Genomic DNA, 23,184 nt, shown 5'->3' with positions numbered 1-23,184 from the left:
GTGCTGAACACTCGACGGTCCCACGGTTGGCAAGTTGGAACTGTGAGATTCAGTAAGTGCACCACTGGTGTTTTGTGGAAAAGCACATGTAAGATTCTGCAACAGTCTCTGCTGATACTCCTGCATGCGTGCATCCCTTTCTATGGCAGGAATAATTTCTTCAAATTTACTTTTGTACCGGGGATCTAACAGTGTGGCAACCCAGTAGTCAGGATTATTTCTAATTCTCCCAATTTGAGGGTCATGTTGCAGGTAGTGCAGCAAGAAGGCACTCATGTGTGTTGCGCATCCAGGAGCACCAAGTCCCTTTTGTGTTGGTGGCGAGGTAACAATCATGCTTCCTTCCTCTGTCCTCTCCCCCCAACCTCGCACAACAGAAATGTGATCAAGGTCTCCCTCATCTGATGAGTCTTCCATCAGTTCGTTCTCCACTTCTTCCTGGGCTCCTGCACCTTCCTCACTAGTTTGGCTGCTACCATGCGCCCTGGTAAAACCATCTCCCCCACCCTCACATGCCTGCAGCCTTGGTGCTGCCGACCGTCTGGACCTTGCAGATGTTAGCCCTTCCGCATACAACTCCTCCTCCTCTACTTCCTACACCTCCTCTTGTGCCACCACCTGACTCCGAATTCTGTTTAACATGTGCTCCAGCATGTACATCACCGGAATAGTCATGCTGATAATGGCATCGTCAGCACTAAACATCTTCGTCGCCATTTCAAAACTGTGCAGAAGGGTGCATAGGTCCCTGATCTGAGACCACTCCTCCAGCGTGATTTGCCCCACCTCTGGATCTCGTTGGCCCAGGCTATACGTCAGAACGTATTGCACCAGGGCTTGTCGGTGCTGCCACAGTCGCTGCAACATGTGCAGAGTTGAATTGCACCGGGTAGGCACATCGCATTTCAGCCGGTGAAGTGGCAGGCCCAACGACTTCTGTAGAGATGTAAGTCGCTGAGCTGCAGGATGCGAACGGCAGAAGTGAGCACACAGCGACCATGCCCTCTGCAGAAGGCCATCTAGTCTGGGATAGTGGGATAAAAATTGCTGGACAACCAGGTTCAACACGTGAGCCATACAAGGCACATGTGTGACATTGCCCCGGCGAAGTGCCGCACCCAGGTTTGCAGCATTGTCGCACACGGCCTTCCCTGGTTTCAGGTCCAGTGGAGACAACCATTCATGAAATTGGTTCTCCAGAGCTGACTACAACTCCTCAGCTGTGTGACTCACATTTCCCAGACATTTCAAAGTAAAAACCGCCTGATGACATTGAGCCCTACTGCTAGCATAGTAAGGAGGTGTGCAGGATCCCTTCTGCGCAGTTAGAAAGCTTGTGGCATGACCAGATAGGCTTTGGGTGCAGGTGGAGGACCGAGAGGAGGTTGAGGAGGCAGAAGCAGTGGAGGAACTTTGAGATAAAGAGGATTGACGCACAACTCGTGGGGACGGCAAGACTTGGACAGCAGCCCCTTGTCCTGCTGTCACCATAGTTACCCAGTGCCCAGTCAGCGACATGTAACGCCCCTGTCCATGCCTACTCGTCCAAGTGTCTGTGGTGAAATGCACCCTGTCACACACAGAGTTTCTCAAAGAAGCGGTGATGTTGTGTGCGACATGCTGGTGGAGCGCAGGCACACCTTTCTTTGAGAAGTAGTGCCGACTGGGCATCTGGTACTGGGGCACTGCGACGGACATAAGGTCTCGAAAATCCTCTGTGTCCACCAGGCGGAAAGGCAGCATTTCTGTAGCCAAGAGCTTGCAGATGGTGAAATTCAACCTCTTAGCTTTCTCATGGCTAGGAGGAAATAGTCTTTTACTTGTCCACATCTGAGGGACCGAAGGCTGGCTATTGTGCTTAGACGGGGTTGATAAGGGTGTCCCCGGCAAACTGCCGGTCTGTGAGGAAGATGCAGGCGGACATGTTAGGTTGCCTTGATCCAAAGGTGGTGCTATCGATGTCGGTCAGCGCTCAACACCAGCTGGTGTTACCACCTCCAAAGAAAATGATGACCTGCCAATCACGCTGGCTGTTGTGGGTAAAAAGGTGGCAGGTCTGCGCCCCAAAACAGGTGTGACTGCTGTCCCCCCAGTCACAGAGGATGAAGAGGACACGGATGCACAAGATATGGCAGACGGTGGTTGGCCCGGCCGGCTAGGCCGCATTGTAGCACAGTGAGCTTCCCACTGCAACTTATGCTTCATGTCCATGTGCCGGTTCATGCATGAAGTACTCAAACTATGTATTTTTTGGCCTCTACTTAGCTTTTGCTGACAAATGTTACAGATAACACGAGTTGGGTCATCTTTATCGATCTGAAAAAATACCCAGGCTATGCAAGGCTTAGCACCCATGCGACCTGAAGAGCCACCACGACTTGTGGTGAGAGGCAGAGTTGTGTTTGAGGATGCAGTTGTTGACGTGCTTCCAGTACTACGTCTCTGTCCAGGAAGGCACAACCTGACCTCGTCGTCACTAGTGTTGAGCCACCGCCGTAGTGTTCGAGTGCGGTTCGGTTCGTCGAACACCCGTGTGTTCGCCGAACTGTTCGTCGAACTGTTCGTCGAACACCTTCGAACACCGTTAAAACCAATGGCAGGCAAACAAAAACACATAGAAACACATAGAAAACACCTTCAAAGGTGTCCAAAAGCTGACAAACTGCTCAGAAGACACAACTAACACATGGAAAAGTGACAAGTACATATAGTCATGCGAAAAGAAAAGAGGTGGAGGAGTAAAAGGAGGGGGAGACACAGATATAGGCATGTCATGCCCTTCTAAAATCCAAAAAGTGAGAAGCCGACACGGCCAGTCCGTTCCTGCCTGTGCCGCCGGGTTTGTGCCAGAGCCGCGGTGGACCCTGATGGCCAGCCCCCCTATCCCAATACTGGTGCCTGTCCGCCGGTGGGTCGAGGCCCCCCACGGTGGGGGGGGAGTAACATCTGCAGAAGAAAGACCATCTTCCAGCCAAACTAAGATGTCGACTTCTTTTCGTGGACAATGTGATACGATCCCATTCTTACGGACACGCCCATCGCTACAAATTCTAGATGAGGCACAAAAACAGCAGGTGCTTCAACGGATATCAAGTGCTCCTTCAAGTGGGCTCTCCATCACCTCAATTTCAACTTCACAAATACTCCAGTCCTCAGAGGTGTCACCCCAATCGCACTTGCTTCCTCACAGCTCCCAAGTCTCCAGCTGCCCGTCTGAGTATGGGGTACCACAGATGGCTGAGTCTGCCCAGCTGTTTACTCATACTATAGCCTGGGAAACGGAGGTCTGCTCCAGAGCTTCTGTTAATCCAGATGAGGAAATGATCTGATCCGATGCCCAGAATCTTTATAAGTTGGATCCAGGACCAGATGAAGAAGGTTCTGAGCATAATGTAGACCCTTGTTCCCAAACTGTAACTCCTGTTGGTGGAGACAATGATGAAGACGATGATGAGACTCAAATACCTGATTGGAGCGACAACTTGACTTTTCGGTCAGGGCAGGAAGAGGTTGGCTCTGAGGGCGACGGGTGTGATAACACACAGGGTGATGATGACGAGGTTGGAGATCCCACTTACTGTCAACCCACAGTCAGACAGTCGATGAGGTCAGCAGAGGAGGTGGAGGAGGATGTGACTAGCCCTGGGGATGGGGATGACTCGGTACCCTGGCCTTGGGGATGTCGCGGTGGTCGGCTCCCTGGCCCGTACCCTGGGGTCTCTCTTTAAAAGGGTGGATAATTGTTAATTTTATAAGAGTTCATGACGCCACCTGTGGTATCTGGTGACAAGCACCAGCGCTGCAGCAGTCCACTGAGGCCGGTGATAAGGCAGCTCGATGGTATTGCTCCCCACAGGTGGAGCTAGGTCTCAGGGCAGCGTACGCAGGGGGAATGCAGGACAGGCGAGACCCAGCTGGGTCAGAGCAAGAACGGGAACGGACACGGTAGTCACTTCAGTACCTTTTACTGGTGGAAATTCAGGCACATCCCGGAGCACTGTAGGGTGAAGGGTGCATATCAGGATCCTCCCCAATGAGCGGGTGTAGGGCCTCCTGTTTCTTGCCTCTGCGTAGTAAGTTTCTGACCTGCCTGGAGCTAGGCCTAACTTTGTCTCTGTCCTGCGCTGGCTGACCTTGTGGTAGGGCCTTCTCTTGGAGTTCACGCTCCCAGTATGCGGGGCCTAAGCGTCTCCTGGCTCTGTTACATATCAGCACCTTAGCGATCCTGGGACTTGTAGTTCTCCAGGGATTCCGGTTATGCCTTACTGGGTCATAGAGATACCGGTAAGCTCGGATCCTGTGTCCGGTAAATGCTTCGGGGTGAGCTGGTTCAGCTCCTCTGCCCCTTATGTACTAACTCGCCACTCGCTTTCGGCCTACTCGGGCCCTCACTAGGCTATACACACTAACGGCAGCTTGCCGCGCTTCACTGATCTTACGGCACCGGCACACCTTAAGCTCTATCTGGGCTCCCTGAATCTAGCAAGCAGGAGCCTCGTGCTCCACTGCTGAACTATTAACTGCGTTCTCTAGACTAGACTGAGCTCCACTGCAGACTGACCTCTCTTAGGCTTCTCTACTGCCGGAACTCTTCAGAGGAACTAAACTGCCTAGCTCCACCTTCCCTATTTATATCCCTAACGGGCTCCCTCTGCTGGTCTGAGGTGGAAGGTGGAGATGTGTGAATGTTTATGGGGGCCTCTTGTGGAGGATTCCATCAATGCACTCTTGTAGGATCTGTGATACCAAGCGCAGCGGGGCATCACAGATGCTATTGATGACGAGGTTAGGTTGCGCCTTCCTGAACAGAGACGGAGTACTGGAAGCACGTCAACAACTGCATCCTCAACCACAACTCTGCCTCTGACCACAAGTCGTAGTGGCTTTTCAGGTCACATGGGCTCTAAGCCTTGCATAGCCTGGGCATTTATTCAGATCGATAAGGATGACCCAACTCGTGTTATCTGTAATATTTGTCAGCAAAAGCTAAGTAGAGGCCAAAAAATACATAGTTTGAGTACTTCATGCATGTACCGTCACATGGATATGAAGCATAAGTTGCAGTGGGAAGCTCACTGTGCTACAATGCGGCCTAGCCGGCTGGGCCAACCACCGTCTGCCCCATCTTGTGCATCCGCAGCCTCTTCATCCTCTGTGACTGGGGGGACAGCAGTCACACATGTTTTTGGACGCAGACCTGCCACCTCTTTACCCGCAACAGCCAGTGTGATTGGCAGGTCGTCAGTTCATTGGGAAGTGGAAACACCTGCTAGTGTTGAGCGCTCTCCGACATCGAGAGCACCACCTTTGGATCAAGGCAACCTAACATGTCCGCCTGCATCTTCCTCACAGACCGGCAGTTGCCGGGGACACCCTACTCAACACCGTCTAAGCACAACAGCCAGCCCTCGGTCCCTCAGATGTGGAAAAGTAAAAGACCATTTCCTCCTAGCCATGAGAAAGCTAAGAGGTTGAATTTCACCATCTGCAAGCTGTTGGCTACAGAAATGCTGCCTTTCCACCTGGAGGACAGAGGATTTTCAAGACCTTATGTCCGTCACAGTGCCCCAGTACCAGATGCCCAGTCGGCACTACTTCTCAAAGAAAGGTGTGCCTGCGCTCCACTAGCATGTCGCACACAACATCACCGCTTCTTTGAGAAACTCTGTGTGTGACAGGGTGCACTTCACCACAGACACTTGGACGAGAAGGCATGGACAGGGGCGTTACATGTCGCTGACTGGGCACTGGGTAACTATGGTGACAGCAGGACAAGGGGCTGCTGTCCAAGTCTTACCGTCCCCACGAGTTGTGTGTTAATCCTCTTTATCTCGAACTTCCTCCACTGCTTCTGCCTCCTCAACCTCCTCTCGGTCCTCCACCTGCACCCAAAGCCTGTCTGGTAATGCCACCTGCTTTCTAACTGCGCAGAAGGAATCCTGCACACCTCCTTACTATGCTGGCAGCAGGGCTCAACGCATCAGTGTTTACTTTGAAATGTCTGGGAAATGTGAGTCACACAGCTGAGGAGTTTTGGTCAGCTCTGGAGACCCAATTTCATGAAAGGTTGTCTCCACTGGACCTGCAACCAGGGAAGGCCATGTGCGACAATGCTGCAAACCTGGGTGCGACACTTCACCGGGGCAATGTCACACACGTGCCTTGTATGGCTCACGTGTTGAACCTGGTTGTCCAGCAATTTTTAGCCCACTATCCCGGACTAGATGGCCTTCTGCAGAGTGCACGGTCGCTGTGTGCTCACTTCCGCCGTTCGCATCCCGCAGTTCAACGACTTACATCTCTACAGAAGTCGTTGGGCCTGCCAGTTCACCGGCTGAAATGCGATGTGCCGACACGGTGGAATTCAACTCTGCACATGTTGAAGCGACTGTGGCAGCACCGACAAGCCCTGGTGCAATACGTTCTGACGTATAGCCTGGGCCAACGAGATCAAGAGGTGGGGCAAATCACGCTGGAGGAGTGGTCTCAGATCAGGGACCTATGCACCCTTCTGCACAGTCTTGAAATGGCGACGAAGATGTTTAATGCTGACGATGCCATTATCAGCATGACTATTACGGTGATTTACATGCTGGAGCACATGTTAAACAGAATTCGGAGTCAGGTGGTGGGACAAGAGGAGGTGGAGGAAGTAGAGGAGGAGTTGTATGCGGAAGGGATAACATCTCCAAGGTCCAGACGTTTGGCAGCACCAAGGCGGCAGGCATGGGAGGGTGGGGGAGAGGGATTAACCAGGGAGCATGGTAGCAGCCAAACTGTTGAGGAAGGTGCAGGAGCCGAGGAAGAAGGGGAGGACGAACTGGCAATGGGCATGGAAGACTCATCAGATGAGGGAGACCTTGATCACATTTCTGTTGTGCGAGGTTGGAGGGAGAGGGCAGAGGAAGGAAGCATGATTCTTACCTCGCTACCAACACAACAAGGACTTGGTCCTTCTGGATGCGCAAGACACATGAGTGCCTTCTTGCTGCACTACCTGCAACATGACCCCCGGATTGTCAGAATTCGAAGTAATCCCGACTACTGGGTTGCCACACTCTTAGATCCCCGGTACAAAAGTATATTTGCCGAAATAATTCCTGCCATAAAAAGGTATTGACGAATGCAGGAGTATCTGTTGCAGAATCTTACATGTGCTTTTCCACAAAACACCAGTGGTGCACGTAGTGAATCTCACAGTTCTAACTTGCCAACGGTGGGACTGTCGAGTCTTCATCACTCAAACAGTAACAGTAACACAGTATCTGCTGGTAACAGTAATTTTGTGGAATGTTTCACCACTTTTTTAGACCATCCTTTGCAAGGCCACAGGAGACAAGAAGTCTGACACATAGTCAATGCCTAGAGAGGATGGTACAGGAGAATCTCCAAGTGAACATCGAAGCCATGACTGTGTCACTGGACCCTTGCTCATTTTGGTATTCCAATCTTGAAAAATTGCCGGAGCTCGCCACTCACGCCTTGGAGATCTTGTCATGCCATGCAGCCAGCGTTCTCTCTGAACGTGTGTTCAGCGCTGCTGGTGGTGTGCTGACAGATAAGCGCACGCGGCTGTCCACTGAGAATGTAGACAGACTCACGTTCATAAAGATGATCAAATCATGGATTCGCAAGGACATTTCTACCCCTGTGTCATCCTTGGGAGACTAAAAGCTTGGGGATTTGGTAAAATCACCTCACCAACAGTTTTAAGCAACAGTGGGGCAATTGATGCCACTTAACCCTAGAACGCATGACCATAAAAATCTACACTTTCACATACCTGGGGCCCTTTAGGCCCGTGTGCAAATAACATGGAATAACTCAAACTCAAATGACAAACAACTATATACATGAAGAATACCTAGAGTTTCAAAATTCTAACTAAAGCAATCTTGCAGAAAATAGAAAACAATTAACTGGGCGGGCCTGCAAGGCCACAGGTATGCGTTCTAGGGTTAAGTGGTGTCTGTGCCACAATTTTGGGAGTCCCCTTGCTGTGTCTTACGTGACGTTGTCATCGTCAATTCCAGGTGGGTTGGGTCGCACCCCCTCCTTTTAACTGTAAGAAACTACATACACTATGGCTTGGGGTAACACAGATGGTTGAGTCTGAAGAGCTGTTTACTCAGAGGTCTGCTCCAAATCTTCAGTGTCTGCTAGTCAGCGTAGAATTTTTAACTGCATCTAGCCTAGGCAATACTTTGGGCGTAGTAGCCCAGCTGCGAAGCAAGCTGCACCGCCTGTGTATCTAATAAGAATTTTTAAATTAATCTAGCCTAGGCAGACTGTGGGGACCCCCAACCAAACCCAGATGCTCAGCCCCCCTACCGCCCCCCTTTCATGGACAACCCAATAATGTAACTCTTACAACTGGATGGGTGAGGATCGGTCACAGCTTTATTAACTCTTTATACTCATTCCATTAGAAAGGCATTTTATTTCTAAAATAATTCAGCTTGTTGCAGCATGCCCTGGGTCCCCACTCCGGCAAGTTGGCCAACAAGTGTAACTCTCCAACATGTCCTTTCTATTTCCAGGCCACGGAGGATCCAGCGTACTCGTAAGCAGGACTGTGACCCACACCCATCACTCTTAACGCTTGTTCCACTCCGTCCTGGAGTCCTGACAGGAATATGTGCAGTCCAATATCTATTAAGTGAACACCGTCGGGCCGTATGAGGCCTGCTTTATCTCCTTCCAGTTGTCGGTGTCGTATCACTACACCGCCTCTGTCTCTTCTAAATTTTGCCATCCGAATATTTATTACCCGCCTTGTCCATTCGATGGCCGTGATGTCTCTCGCACCTTGCCATACCGCTATCGGCACAATCTCTGACCATACTATAGCTAATTTTGTGAAAAATTCTCTGAAGCGCTCAATGTCTAGTTTCATTATTGCCATTAGTTATGCGCTCTTGTGATGACCTAGGTTGTTTCCCCCGGCCTGTATAACTAAGATGACCGGACCTCTTGCCTCTCTCCCTACCTTGATTACCTCCATTAGTACCTGTGGCCATAGCAGGCCTCTAATACCTCTCCAGTTGAAATATGTGTTATGAAACTCTAATTTCCTCCCGCCTGGGCGGACTTTCGCCCTTTTTTGTGCCCAATATATATACGAGTGGCCTATCACTCACACTGTTGGCTTAGCGTCACCTGTAAAAGAAACAAACCACGTTAGGATAACAAGTCCGGTCTTATGTATCTCGCCAAACACGTGGATCGCCATCTCCCTATCCTCTGAACTTCCGTTTCTGACAGTCCTGCTCTTGCTGCTTCCGTGGCCGCACCTATGCGGAATAAGTGTGTCCCGTAATCTTCGGGGTGGTTCCCTGCCGATGTTATGCATTTATTAAATATAGCTTGGAACAGGTATCTTGATAATGGCGTTCCATCAATGTGTGATACGAAGAAATTACTTTGTGATCTGATGGTTAGATATGTTTTTACTATTGTTACCCGACTCAGTGTACCGTTTGTGGGTTGTAGAAGTACCCAAGTACCCCTGCCCGCTGGAACCGTTTTCGATTGGTGTATGCGTACACATATTGCATTATTGGCTATGACTACTTCCTGGTGTAATAAGCGTCCACTGGTGGTAATTTTGGATTGAGGGACTAATTCGCTTATACATAGCGCCCCGAAGAAGGCGATCACAAATGCAGTAGACATTAGTGTTGCTTCAAATTGTGAGTGTCATGTTAATGGTGTTAGGGATAAGATGTGAGAAATCAGTTTTAGTGACACGGGACGGGACGTCTACATTCCTGACTTGGCTGACCCCTTTTCCACCCTTTTATGGATTGTCTGATGATGAATCTTTGTCACATCTCCCCAATTCAGTAGTTGGAAGTGAAATGCTACTCCGGTCAGACACCGCTGCGCTGACGCCCCTGATATGCCCCTCATCATTAGCTGGTGGAGAAATTCTATGGTGACTTGTGATCTGGCTTGTTCACATTGGTCAACCCGTCTGCCTGCTACTAGTCGTGTCCACTCTTCCCATGCCTTACCGTATGCTTGCCACGTTGACGGGGCAACTGACGCTCTGATTAATGGCATCAACTATTCGCCACTAGATCCCATAGGGAGGGTGGTCAACTGTTGCCCGATGGGTGGGCGTTGTGGAAGAGCTCTGTGAAAATCTGCCAATTGAATTGTTATAAAGCGTTAGCAGCAGCTTTATACCCCTCAGCATAGTGGCTAGCGCGGACCCATACATTGTGTTTTAGGCACAGGAATACTAGCCAGCGTAGTAGGCCTAGCACTGGGAGAGACGATGATGCCATCTTATTAATGCAGTGCGCTAGGCTGGTGTTTTGTGTTATGAAGCGTATATTTTTGTTAGCCAGGCGCGCGCCCCATATTTCTATTGCTACCACTATTGGTAAAAATTATTTTCAGGGCTAGATGCAGCTAAAAATTATTATTAATTTCAAAGCTGGTGGAGCTTGGTATAGATGGCCTAATACAATGAGTCCCACACACTGCTAGAAGCCCAAATATTTTTTCAGAGGTAGATGCAGATAAAAATTATTTTTAATTTGCAACCTGATGAAGGTCAGTATAGATGGACTAATAGAGAAAGTCCCACACACTGCTAGAAGGCCAAATATTTTTTCAGAGCTAGATGCAGATAAAAATTATATTCAATTTGCAACCTGATGGAGGTCAGTATAGATGGACTAATAGAGAAAGTCCCACACACTGCTAGAAGGCCAAATATTTTTTCAGAGCTAGATGCAGAAAAATATTATATTCAATTTGCAACCTGATGGAGGTCAGTATAGATGGACTAATAGACCAAGTCCCACACACTGCTAGAAGCCCAAATATTTTTTCAGAGCTAGATGCAGAAAAAATTATATTCAATTTGTAACCTGATGGAGGTCAGTATTGATGGACTAATAGAACAAGTCCCACACACAGCATCAGTGCAGATCATTTCCTCGTCTGGATTCACAGAAGCGCTGGATTCCCAGGCTATAGTATGAGTAAGAGAAAGCGCGAAAATGAGTAATGATGGCATAAAACAGCAAAGTTTATTAGTTAATTAGAAAGGGTATACAGAAGTGATACAAAAATTGTATAAATACTTATAAACATTAAGACAATGGGTAGATATTGGATCAAGACAGGAAAAACTCCCATAACAACTTCAAAGCCCCCTTAAATATATGTGTACCAGGGTACAATATGTCCCAATAAAATCCACAAGAGGAAGAGTAAAGAAGGAGAAAACAGAAAGGGGGAGAAGACAAACAAGAGTAAACAGTAAAGGTAGAACCAACAGGAGAGTATTAGATCACAAACAGAGAGGCGAGATAATATAACCCTTAAGTATAGTTCCCAAATGGGGGACCATAGTAATGGGTAGGTCAGGGCACTCACCAAGCTGATTGCTAACTCTCCCGAGTGTGTGGGGCAAAGAGAGGCGATCAAAGAACATCCACCAGGGGCCTCGACGCGCGTTTCACGTGTGGCTTTATCATGCCTCTTGATAAAGCCACACGTGAAACGCGCGTCGAGACCCCTGGTGGATGTCCTTTGATCGCCTCTCTTTGCCCCACACACTCGGGAGAGTTAAAAAATCAGCTTGGTGAGTGCCCTGACCTACCCATTACTATGGTCCCCCATTTGGGAACTTTGCTGTTTTATGCCATCATTACTCATTTTCGCGGTTTCTCATTCTGTTTCCTGAGTAGGCAATTTTTCACTCACGGTCATGAGTGGTGAACCGGTCCTTGTTGTCACCACTGACCCGTGAGTCTCTGAATATGTTGGCCCAAGTGTTTTCTATAGTATGAGTAAACAGCTCTGCAGACTCAACCATCTGTTCTACCTCATACTCAGACGGGCAGCTGGAGATTTGGGAGCTGTGAGGAAGCAAGTGCGATTGGGGTGACACCTTTGAGGACTGGAGTATTTGTGATGTTGAAGTTGATGTGGAGGATAGCCCACTTAAAGGAACACTTGATATCCGTTGAAGCACCTGCTGTTTTTGTGCCTCATCTGGAATTTGTAGCGATTGGCATGGCCGTAAGAAAGGGATCTTATCACATTGTCCGCTAAAAGAAGTAGACATTTTAGTTTGGCTGGAAGATGGTCTTTCTTCTGCAGATGTTACTGTTGCTTTAACACCTACCCCACGGACACAACCTTTTTTCCCCTTCCCAACACGCCTACTCCCCTTTCCTCCAGCAGCAGGCCTTTTTCCACTCATTTTGGTAGTTAACTAATTCACAACTCTGGAGTTGTTTGCACAAAAAAACAATGGATGAGAACCGAGCAGAGCTGAGTGGCCAAACTGTGGTATTAGGCCAAAACTATTCGCTGGGTTAGATGCAGAAAAAAATTATATTCAATTTGCAACCTGATGGAGGTCAGTATAGATGGACTAATAGAACAAGTCCCACACACAGCTAGAAGCCCAAATATTTTTTCAGAGGTAGATGCAGAAAAAAATTATATTCAGTTTGCAACCTGATGGAGGTCAGTAAAGATGGACAAATAGAACAAGTCCCACACACTGCTAGAAGGCCAAATATTTTTTCAGAGCTAGATGCAGAAAAATATTATATTCAATTTGCAACCTGATGGAGGTCAGTATAGATGGACTAATAGACCAAGTCCCACACACTGCTAGAAGCCCAAATATTTTTTCAGAGCTAGATGCAGAAAAAATTATATTCAATTTGTAACCTGATGGAGGTCAGTATTGATGGACTAATAGAACAAGTCCCACACACAGCTAGAAGCCCAAATATTTTTTCAGAGGTAGATGCAGAATAAAATTATATTCAGTTTGCAACCTGATGGAGGTCAGTATAGATGGACTAATAGAACAAGTTCCACACACTGCTAGAAGGCCAAATAATTTTTCAGAGCTAGATGCAGACAAAAAATTATTTTGAATTTGCAACCTGATGGAGGTCAGTATAGATGGACTAGTAGAACAAGTCCCACACACTGCTAGAAGGACAAATATTTTTTCAGAGCTAGATGCCGAAAAAAATTATATTCAATTTGCAACCTGATGGAGGTCAGTATAGATGGACTAATAGACGAAGTCCCACACACTGCTAGAAGGCCAAATATTTTTTCAGAGCTAGATGCAGACAAAAAAATATTTTTAATTTGCAACCTGATGGAGGTCAGTATAGATGGACTAATAGAACAAGTCCCACACACTGCTAGAAGCCCAAATATTTTTTCAGAGCTAGATGCAGATAAAAATAATTTTTAATTTGCAACCTGATGGAGGTCAGTATAGATGGACTAATAAAACAAGTCCCACACACTGCTAGAAGCCCAAATATTTTTTCAGACGTAGATGCAGAAAAAAATTATATTCAGTTTGCAACCTGATGGAGGTCAGTATAGATGGACTAGTAGAACAAGTCCCACACACTGCTAGAAGGACAAATATTTTTTAAGAGCTAGATGCAGATAAAAATTATTTTTACTTTGCAACCTGATGGAGGTCAGTATAGATGGACTAGTAGAACAAGTCCCACACACTGCTAGAAGGACAAATATTTTTTCAGAGCTAGATGCAGAAAAAAAAATATTTTTAATTTGCAACCTGATGGAGGTCAGTATAGATGGACTAGTAGAACAAGTCCCACACACTACTAGAAGGACAAATATTTTTTCAGAGCTAGATGCAGAAAAAAATTATATTCAATTTGCAACCTGATGGAGGTCAGTATAGATGGACTAATAGAACAAGTCCCACACACTGCTAGAAGGCCAAATATTTTTTCAGAGCTAGATGCAGAAAAAAATTATTTTTAATTTGCAACCTGATGGAGGTCAGTATAGGTGGACTAATAGAACAAATCCCACACACTGCTAGAAGGCCAAATATTTTTTCAGAGCTAGATGCAGATAAAAATTATTTTTAATTTGCAACCTGATGGAGGTCAGTATAGATGGACTAATAAAACAAGTCCCACACACTGCTAGAAGCCCAAATATTTTTTCAGATGTAGATGCAGAAAAAAATTGCATTCAGTTTGCAACCTGATGGAGGTCAGTATAGATGGACTAGTAGAACAAGTCCCACACACTGCTAGAAGGACAAATATTTTTTCAGAGCTAGATGCAGACAAAAAATTATTTTTAATTTGCAACCTGATGGAGGTCAGTATAGATGGACTAATAGAACAAGTCCCACACACTGCTAGAAGGCCAAATATTTTTTCAGAGCTAGATGCAGATAAAAATTATTTTTAATTTGCAACCTAATGGAGGTCAGTATAGATGGACTAATAATACAAGTCCCACACACTGCTAGAAGCCCAAATATTTTTTCAGAGGTAGATGCAGAAAAAAATTATATTCAGTTTGCAAACTGATGGAGGTCAGTATAGATGGACTAGTAGAACAAGTCCCACACACTGCTAGAAGGACAAATATTTTTTCAGAGCTAGATGCAGATAAAAATTATTTTTAATTTGCAACCTGATGGAGGTCAGTATAGATGGACTAGTAGAACAAGTCCCACACACTGCTAGAAGGACAAATATTTTTTCAGAGCTAGATGCAGAAAAAAATTATATTCAATTTGCAACCTGATGGAGGTCAGTATAGATGGACTAGTAGAACAAGTCCCACACACTGCTAGAAGGCCAAATATTTTTTCAGAGCTAGATGCAGACAAAAAATTATTTTTAATTTGCAACCTGATGGAGGTCAGTATAGATGAACTAATAGAACAAGTCCCACACACTGCTAGAAGGCCAAATATTTTTTCAGAGCTAGATGCAGATAAAAATTATTTTTAATTTGCAACCTAATGGAGGTCAGTATAGATGGACTAATAAAACAAGTCCCACACACTGCTAGAAGCCCAAATATTTTTTCAGAGGTAGATGCAGAAAAAAATTATATTCAGTTTGCAACCTGATGGAGGTCAGTATAGATGGACTAGTAGAACAAGTCCCACACACTGCTAGAAGGACAAATATTTTTTCAGAGCTAGATGCAGATAAAAATTATTTTTAATTTGCAACCTGATGGAGGTCAGTATAGATGGACTAGTAGAACAAGTCCCACACACTGCTAGAAGGACAAATATTTTTTCAGAGCTAGATGCAGAAAAAAATTATATTCAATTTGCAACCTGATGGAGGTCAGTATAGATGGACTAGTAGAACAAGTCCCACACACTGCTAGAAGGCCAAATATTTTTTCAGAGCTAGATGCAGATAAAAATTATTTTTAATTTGCAACCTAATGGAGGTCAGTATAGATGGACTAATAAAACAAGTCCCACACACTGCTAGAAGCCCAAATTTTTTTTCAGAGGTAGATGCAGAAAAAAATTATATTCAGTTTGCAACCTGATGGAGGTCAGTATAGATGGACTAGTAGAACAAGTCCCACACACTGCTAGAAGGACAAATATTTTTTCAGAGCTAGATGCAGATAAAAATTATTTTTAATTTGCAACCTGATGGAGGTCAGTATAAATGGACTAGTAGAACAAGTCCCACACACTGCTAGAAGGACAAATATTTTTTCAGAGCTAGATGCAGAAAAAAATTATATTCAATTTGCAACCTGATGGAGGTCAGTATAGATGGACTAATAGAACAAGTCCCACACACTGCTAGAAGGCCAAATATTTTTTCAGAGCTAGATGCAGACAAAAAATTATTTTTAATTTGCAACCTGATGGAGGTCAGTATAGATGGACTAATAGAACAAGTCCCACACACTGCTAGAAGCCCAAATATTTTTTCAGAGCTAGATGCAGATAAAAATTATTTTTAATTTGCAACCTGATGGAGGTCAGTATAGATGGACTAATAAAACAAGTCCCACACACTGCTAGAAGGCCAAATATTTTTTCAGAGGTAGATGCAGAAAAAAATTGTATTCAGTTTGCAACCTGATGGAGGTCAGTATAGATGGACTTGTAGAACAAGTCCCACACACTGCTAGAAGGACAAATATTTTTTCAGAGCTAGATGCAGATAAAAATTATTTTTAATTTTCAACCTGATGGAGGTCAGTATAGATGGACTAGTAGAACAAGTCCCACACACTGCTAGAAGGACAAATGTTTTTTCAGAGCTAGATGCAGAAAAAAATTATATTCAATTTGCAACCTGATGGAGGTCAGTATAGATGGACTAATAGAACAAGTCCCACACACTGCTAGAAGGCCAAATATTTTTTCAGAGCTAGATGCAGACAAATTTTTTTTTTAATTTGCAACCTGATGGAGGTCAGTATAGATGGACTAATAGAACAAGTCCCACACACTGCTAGAAGGCCAAATATTTTTTCAGAGCTAGATGCAGATAAAAATTATTTTTAATTTGCAACCTGATGGAGGTCAGTATAGATGGACTAATAGAACAAGTCCCACACACTGCTAGAAGGACAAATATTTTTTCAGAGCTAGATGCAGAAAAAAAAATATTTTTAATTTGCAACCTGATGGAGGTCAGTATAGATGGACTAGTAGAACAAGTCCCACACACTACTAGAAGGACAAATATTTTTTCAGAGCTAGATGCAGAAAAAAATTATATTCAATTTGCAACCTGATGGAGGTCAGTATAGATGGACTAATAGAACAAGTCCCACACACTGCTAGAAGGCCAAATATTTTTTCAGAGCTAGATGCAGACAAAAAATTATTTTTAATTTGCAACCTGATGGAGGTCAGTATAGGTGGACTAATAGAACAAATCCCACACATTGCTAGAAGGCCAAATATTTTTTCAGAGCTAGATGCAGATAAAAATTATTTTTAATTTGCAACCTGATGGAGGTCAGTATAGATGGACTAATAAAACAAGTCCCACACACTGCTAGAAGCCCAAATATTTTTTCAGATGTAGATGCAGAAAAAAATTGCATTCAGTTTGCAACCTGATGGAGGTCAGTATAGATGGACTAGTAGAACAAGTCCCACACACTGCTAGAAGGACAAATATTTTTTCAGAGCTAGATGCAGACAAAAAATTATTTTTAATTTGCAACCTGATGGAGGTCAGTATAGATGGACTAATAGAACAAGTCCCACACACTGCTAGAAGGCCAAATATTTTTTCAGAGCTAGATGCAGATAAAAATTATTTTTAATTTGCAACCTAATGGAGGTCAGTATAGATGGACTAATAATACAAGTCCCACACACTGCTAGAAGCCCAAATATTTTTTCAGAGGTAGATGCAGAAAAAAATTATATTCAGTTTGCAAACTGATGGAGGTCAGTATAGATGGACTAGTAGAACAAGTCCCACACACTGCTAGAAGGACAAATATTTTTTCAGAGCTAGATGCAGATAAAAATTATTTTTAATTTGCAACCTGATGGAGGTCAGTATAGATGGACTAGTAGAACAAGTCCCACACACTGCTAGAAGGACAAATATTTTTTCAGAGCTAGATGCAGAAAAAAATTATATTCAATTTGCAACCTGATGGAGGTCAGTATAGATGGACTAGTAGAACAAGTCCCACACACTGCTAGAAGGCCAAATATTTTTTCAGAGCTAGATGCAGACAAAAAATTATTTTTAATTTGCAACCTGATGGAGGTCAGTATAGATGAACTAATAGAACAAGTCCCACACACTGCTAGAAGGCCAAATATTTTTTCAGAGCTAGATGCAGATAAAAATTATTTTTAATTTGCAACCTAATGGAGGTCAGTATAGATGGACTAATAAAACAAGTCCCACACACTGCTAGAAGCCCAAATATTTTTTCAGAGGTAGATGCAGAAAAAAATTATATTCAGTTTGCAACCTGATGGAGGTCAGTATAGATGGACTAGTAGAACAAGTCCCACACACTGCTAGAAGGACAAATATTTTTTCAGAGCTAGATGCAGATAAAAATTATTTTTAATTTGCAACCTGATGGAGGTCAGTATAGATGGACTAGTAGAACAAGTCCCACACACTGCTAGAAGGACAAATATTTTTTCAGAGCTAGATGCAGAAAAAAATTATATTCAATTTGCAACCTGATGGAGGTCAGTATAGATGGACTAGTAGAACAAGTCCCACACACTGCTAGAAGGCCAAATATTTTTTCAGAGCTAGATGCAGATAAAAATTATTTTTAATTTGCAACCTAATGGAGGTCAGTATAGATGGACTAATAAAACAAGTCCCACACACTGCTAGAAGCCCAAATATTTTTTCAGAGGTAGATGCAGAAAAAAATTATATTCAGTTTGCAACCTGATGGAGGTCAGTATAGATGGACTAGTAGAACAAGTCCCACACACTGCTAGAAGGACAAATATTTTTTCAGAGCTAGATGCAGATAAAAATTATTTTTAATTTGCAACCTGATGGAGGTCAGTATAAATGGACTAGTAGAACAAGTCCCACACACTGCTAGAAGGACAAATATTTTTTCAGAGCTAGATGCAGAAAAAAATTATATTCAATTTGCAACCTGATGGAGGTCAGTATAGATGGACTAATAGAACAAGTCCCACACACTGCTAGAAGGCCAAATATTTTTTCAGAGCTAGATGCAGACAAAAAATTATTTTTAATTTGCAACCTGATGGAGGTCAGTATAGATGGACTAATAGAACAAGTCCCACACACTGCTAGAAGCCCAAATATTTTTTCAGAGCTAGATGCAGATAAAAATTATTTTTAATTTGCAACCTGATAGAGGTCAGTATAGATGGACTAATAAAACAAGTCCCACACACTGCTAGAAGGCCAAATATTTTTTCAGAGGTAGATGCAGAAAAAAATTGTATTCAGTTTGCAACCTGATGGAGGTCAGTATAGATGGACTTGTAGAACAAGTCCCACACACTGCTAGAAGGACAAATATTTTTTCAGAGCTAGATGCAGATAAAAATTATTTTTAATTTTCAACCTGATGGAGGTCAGTATAGATGGACTAGTAGAACAAGTCCCACACACTGCTAGAAGGACAAATGTTTTTTCAGAGCTAGATGCAGAAAAAAATTATATTCAATTTGCAACCTGATGGAGGTCAGTATAGATGGACTAATAGAACAAGTCCCACACACTGCTAGAAGGCCAAATATTTTTTCAGAGCTAGATGCAGACAAAAAATTATTTTTAATTTGCAACCTGATGGAGGTCAGTATAGGTGGACTAATAGAACAAATCCCACACATTGCTAGAAGGCCAAATATTTTTTCAGAGCTAGATGCAGATAAAAATTATTTTTAATTTGCAACCTGATGGAGGTCAGTATAGATGGACTAATAAAACAAGTCCCACACACTGCTAGAAGCCCAAATATTTTTTCAGATGTAGATGCAGAAAAAAATTGCATTCAGTTTGCAACCTGATGGAGGTCAGTATAGATGGACTAGTAGAACAAGTCCCACACACTGCTAGAAGGACAAATATTTTTTCAGAGCTAGATGCAGACAAAAAATTATTTTTAATTTGCAACCTGATGGAGGTCAGTATAGATGGACTAATAGAACAAGTCCCACACACTGCTAGAAGGCCAAATATTTTTTCAGAGCTAGATGCAGATAAAAATTATTTTTAATTTGCAACCTAATGGAGGTCAGTATAGATGGACTAATAATACAAGTCCCACACACTGCTAGAAGCCCAAATATTTTTTCAGAGGTAGATGCAGAAAAAAATTATATTCAGTTTGCAAACTGATGGAGGTCAGTATAGATGGACTAGTAGAACAAGTCCCACACACTGCTAGAAGGACAAATATTTTTTCAGAGCTAGATGCAGATAAAAATTATTTTTAATTTGCAACCTGATGGAGGTCAGTATAGATGGACTAGTAGAACAAGTCCCACACACTGCTAGAAGGACAAATATTTTTTCAGAGCTAGATGCAGAAAAAAATTATATTCAATTTGCAACCTGATGGAGGTCAGTATAGATGGACTAGTAGAACAAGTCCCACACACTGCTAGAAGGCCAAATATTTTTTCAGAGCTAGATGCAGACAAAAAATTATTTTTAATTTGCAACCTGATGGAGGTCAGTATAGATGAACTAATAGAACAAGTCCCACACACTGCTAGAAGGCCAAATATTTTTTCAGAGCTAGATGCAGATAAAAATTATTTTTAATTTGCAACCTAATGGAGGTCAGTATAGATGGACTAATAAAACAAGTCCCACACACTGCTAGAAGCCCAAATATTTTTTCAGAGGTAGATGCAGAAAAAAATTATATTCAGTTTGCAACCTGATGGAGGTCAGTATAGATGGACTAGTAGAACAAGTCCCACACACTGCTAGAAGGACAAATATTTTTTCAGAGCTAGATGCAGATAAAAATTATTTTTAATTTGCAACCTGATGGAGGTCAGTATAGATGGACTAGTAGAACAAGTCCCACACACTGCTAGAAGGACAAATATTTTTTCAGAGCTAGATGCAGAAAAAAATTATATTCAATTTGCAACCTGATGGAGGTCAGTATAGATGGACTAGTAGAACAAGTCCCACACACTGCTAGAAGGCCAAATATTTTTTCAGAGCTAGATGCAGATAAAAATTATTTTTAATTTGCAACCTAATGGAGGTCAGTATAGATGGACTAATAAAACAAGTCCCACACACTGCTAGAAGCCCAAATATTTTTTCAGAGGTAGATGCAGAAAAAAATTATATTCAGTTTGCAACCTGATGGAGGTCAGTATAGATGGACTAGTAGAACAAGTCCCACACACTGCTAGAAGGACAAATATTTTTTCAGAGCTAGATGCAGATAAAAATTATTTTTAATTTGCAACCTGATGGAGGTCAGTATAAATGGACTAGTAGAACAAGTCCCACACACTGCTAGAAGGACAAATATTTTTTCAGAGCTAGATGCAGAAAAAAATTATATTCAATTTGCAACCTGATGGAGGTCAGTATAGATGGACTAATAGAACAAGTCCCACACACTGCTAGAAGGCCAAATATTTTTTCAGAGCTAGATGCAGACAAAAAATTATTTTTAATTTGCAACCTGATGGAGGTCAGTATAGATGGACTAATAGAACAAGTCCCACACACTGCTAGAAGCCCAAATATTTTTTCAGAGCTAGATGCAGATAAAAATTATTTTTAATTTGCAACCTGATGGAGGTCAGTATAGATGGACTAATAAAACAAGTCCCACACACTGCTAGAAGGCCAAATATTTTTTCAGAGGTAGATGCAGAAAAAAATTGTATTCAGTTTGCAACCTGATGGAGGTCAGTATAGATGGACTTGTAGAACAAGTCCCACACACTGCTAGAAGGACAAATATTTTCTCAGAGCTAGATGCAGATAAAAATTATTTTTAATTTTCAACCTGATGGAGGTCAGTATAGATGGACTAGTAGAACAAGTCCCACACACTGCTAGAAGGACAAATGTTTTTTCAGAGCTAGATGCAGAAAAAAATTATATTCAATTTGCAACCTGATGGAGGTCAGTATAGATGGACTAATAGAACAAGTCCCACACACTGCTAGAAGGCCAAATATTTTTTCAGAGCTAGATGCAGACAAATTTTTTTTTTAATTTGCAACCTGATGGAGGTCAGTATAGATGGACTAATAGAACAAGTCCCACACACTGCTAGAAGGCCAAATATTTTTTCAGAGCTAGATGCAGATAAAAATTATTTTTAATTTGCAACCTGATGGAGGTCAGTATAGATGGACTAATAGAACAAGTCCCACACACTGCTAGAAGGACAAATATTTTTTCAGAGCTAGATGCAGAAAAAAAAATATTTTTAATTTGCAACCTGATGGAGGTCAGTATAGATGGACTAGTAGAACAAGTCCCACACACTACTAGAAGGACAAATATTTTTTCAGAGCTAGATGCAGAAAAAAATTATATTCAATTTGCAACCTGATGGAGGTCAGTATAGATGGACTAATAGAACAAGTCCCACACACTGCTAGAAGGCCAAATATTTTTTCAGAGCTAGATGCAGACAAAAAATTATTTTTAATTTGCAACCTGATGGAGGTCAGTATAGGTGGACTAATAGAACAAATCCCACACATTGCTAGAAGGCCAAATATTTTTTCAGAGCTAGATGCAGATAAAAATTATTTTTAATTTGCAACCTGATGGAGGTCAGTATAGATGGACTAATAAAACAAGTCCCACACACTGCTAGAAGCCCAAATATTTTTTCAGATGTAGATGCAGAAAAAAATTGCATTCAGTTTGCAACCTGATGGAGGTCAGTATAGATGGACTAGTAGAACAAGTCCCACACACTGCTAGAAGGACAAATATTTTTTCAGAGCTAGATGCAGACAAAAAATTATTTTTAATTTGCAACCTGATGGAGGTCAGTATAGATGGACTAATAGAACAAGTCCCACACACTGCTAGAAGGACAAATATTTTTTCAGAGCTAGATGCAGATAAAAATTATTTTTAATTTGCAACCTAATGGAGGTCAGTATAGATGGACTAATAAAACAAGTCCCACACACTGCTAGAAGCCCAAATATTTTTTCAGAGGTAGATGCAGAAAAAAATTATATTCAGTTTGCAAACTGATGGAGGTCAGTATAGATGGACTAGTAGAACAAGTCCCACACACTGCTAGAAGGACAAATATTTTTTCAGAGCTAGATGCAGATAAAAATTATTTTTAATTTGCAACCTGATGGAGGTCAGTATAGATGGACTAGTAGAACAAGTCCCACACACTGCTAGAAGGACAAATATTTTTTCAGAGCTAGATGCAGAAAAAAATTATATTCAATTTGCAACCTGATGGAGGTCAGTATAGATGGACTAGTAGAACAAGTCCCACGCACTGCTAGAAGGCCAAATATTTTTTCAGAGCTAGATGCAGACAAAAAATTATTTTTAATTTGCAACCTGATGGAGGTCAGTTTAGATGAACTAATAGAACAAGTCCCACACACTGCTAGAAGGCCAAATATTTTTTCAGAGCTAGATGCAGATAAAAATTATTTTTAATTTGCAACCTAATGGAGGTCAGTATAGATGGACTAATAAAACAAGTCCCACACACTGCTAGAAGCCCAAATATTTTTTCAGAGGTAGATGCAGAAAAAAATTATATTCAGTTTGCAACCTGATGGAGGTCAGTATAGATGGACTAGTAGAACAAGTCCCACACACTGCTAGAAGGACAAATATTTTTTCAGAGCTAGATGCAGATAAAAATTATTTTTAATTTGCAACCTGATGGAGG

This window comes from Phyllobates terribilis, unplaced genomic scaffold, assembly GCF_046119375.1.
Source record: "Phyllobates terribilis strain yellow unplaced genomic scaffold, ASM4611937v1 Scaffold_1__5_contigs__length_1240528914, whole genome shotgun sequence".
NCBI lineage: Eukaryota > Metazoa > Chordata > Amphibia > Anura > Dendrobatidae > Phyllobates > Phyllobates terribilis.
This window is presented reverse-complemented; position numbering follows the sequence as displayed.